The sequence below is a fragment of the Alligator sinensis genome, unplaced genomic scaffold (genome assembly GCF_000455745.1).
Source record: "Alligator sinensis unplaced genomic scaffold, ASM45574v1 scaffold67_1, whole genome shotgun sequence".
NCBI classification, from domain to species: Eukaryota; Metazoa; Chordata; order Crocodylia; family Alligatoridae; genus Alligator; species Alligator sinensis.
The window spans coordinates 183,368-185,283 of NW_005842111.1; the positions used below are offsets into that span (position 1 = coordinate 183,368).

At 37.2% G+C, this 1,916-nt stretch overlaps 1 long non-coding RNA gene across 1 annotated transcript in view; it reads left to right on the forward strand.

Moving 5' to 3' along the window:
* Positions 1-785: 785 nt before the first annotated feature.
* LOC112550442 overlaps positions 786-1,916 on the forward strand; it is a 2,646-nt gene continuing 1,515 nt past the window's right edge. Inside the window, exons 1-2 of the long non-coding RNA XR_003094294.1 lie at positions 786-923; positions 1,200-1,388. This is a non-coding gene — a long non-coding RNA (uncharacterized LOC112550442). The remainder of the gene's footprint in view (positions 924-1,199; positions 1,389-1,916) is intronic.

The following is a 1,916-nucleotide window of genomic DNA, read 5'->3' on the forward strand; positions in this document are numbered from 1 at the left end:
ATAACTAAAGAAACATAATTTGGAGGGTCCTTCCATACAGTTGGCTAGGGTATAGCTTTGTCCTTGCCCAGCCTACATCTGTTCTGGATTAGCAGAGCAATATAGAGAAGGGAGATAAATGCTCAGGCATTAGTGCTTCACCAGGGCTATTGCATTCTAAAACAGATGCATGTGCTTCCAGTTTAACACAGGAAAGGACAGTAGCAAACTACAAACAACTGTAGGGCAGGTACTCCTCTTTCCGCTGCATAGCACTTGGTAACAGCAGCAGATATTTGTTGTAGTTGTTAATTGTGTACACCATCCTACTGGATTGCTTAACTTTAATGCTTCTGTTCACTATATTGTATAAAAATCATTCAATAACATAAAGAAAATTAAACCTATTAAGGCTCTGGTAATCTGTGTGGAACATAAAATGGACAACTGATGATTTATTAAGCTATTTTGTCAGAAAATCTGTCCAAAGTACTGAAAACAATGACAAGAGAACAATTTGATCCTGGCATAAAGGAGGAATGAATTAACAAAGGATTAGCTATGTATTTTCCACAGCAGTTGCAGGAATTGTGTGGACATCAGTTTAAATAGTTAATCTACCCATGTGCATCTTCTTAAAGTGAACCACACTTCAGTGATTATGTTCAACTACCTTTTCTCTTTCTCATGATCATTAACAAGTCTATCTACACTACAGTTCCCCTTTGGCCTTTGTAGGGTTTGTTTGTCCCGTGGTAAATGGTTAACTCTTAAATAAATAAGTTTTTGTGGATTAGATGGAGAATACCAGCATTCTGTACTGTAGAGGAGTTGTTGATTTAGTAAAAATCTCCAAATCATGCTGCTTTTCCTCACAACCATAGTATCCCTTTGGCTTCTGATAATGTCTTCCTTAATATCCCCTGGATGGATGCCACCTTCAGGTAATTATAACTGCAAAGATTTTTAACAGTACATATAGTGGGGGATGTATTTGAAACATTCTGATCTCACTCAGGTCTATAGAGAGACAACATGCTAAACAACTGGCTAAAAAATAAAGGATTTTGAAAGAAAAGTCACTGAAATACACCAGTAAGTGCAGGTACAGCTCTTAATTTAATACCGTGTCAGATTTGTAATGGGAAAAAAAGAACTTGTACATTTTCAAACAATTCTGAAAAAAAAACCTGTCTAAAAACTCTTCCTTTTTTCCTCAGCATGCAAGAAATTCCCCTCTCCCACAAATGGATTTTTGTACTGTTGATCTGACTACTGTATTGTTTGTTGCAAAGATGGTTTCCAGTTTGAGAATGAACCTGCAAGTGGCTATTTCTGCCATCCAACAGGAGTGTGGACTGCTGTGCCACCTGAAAAAAGTGTCCCTTGGCTTAACTGCACATTGAAAGGTAGTTTAAATCTAATTAATTGCCATGGTATATAGTAAGTTATCTGTGCTTCAGAAATATTGTTAGCTAATAGTGATACTGCTATACGTTGAAAATTGTATTCCACCTTTAATTAGTCTAGATTCAGCTGCCACATTTTTGCTGAATGACTGGAAAAAAAGCCCAGATTAGGAAACATGAACCCACAGAATAAAAACAAGCTGTTCTGAAAAAGTTTCTCATTTTAGGCTTTAAAATTTACTTACTCCCATGTAATGTTCTTCTTACATCATTACTTTGTGAAGAATGACAGCCTCCCTGGGTACAAGGCATTGAACAGCCCAATCTTCAGAGATGCTGAGCATCTCTCCAGCAGGACTATCTTGTGGGTGCTCAGCATCTTTGAGGATCACATTTAAAGATCTGTGTATAAGCACTTCTGAAAGCTTGAGGACCTTTATATGCATCAATTGAAGGATTCCATGCTGTCTCTGCCTGCTTCCTTGTTCTGCTCACACCTTCTGATCTGTTTATCATATTTAAATTACA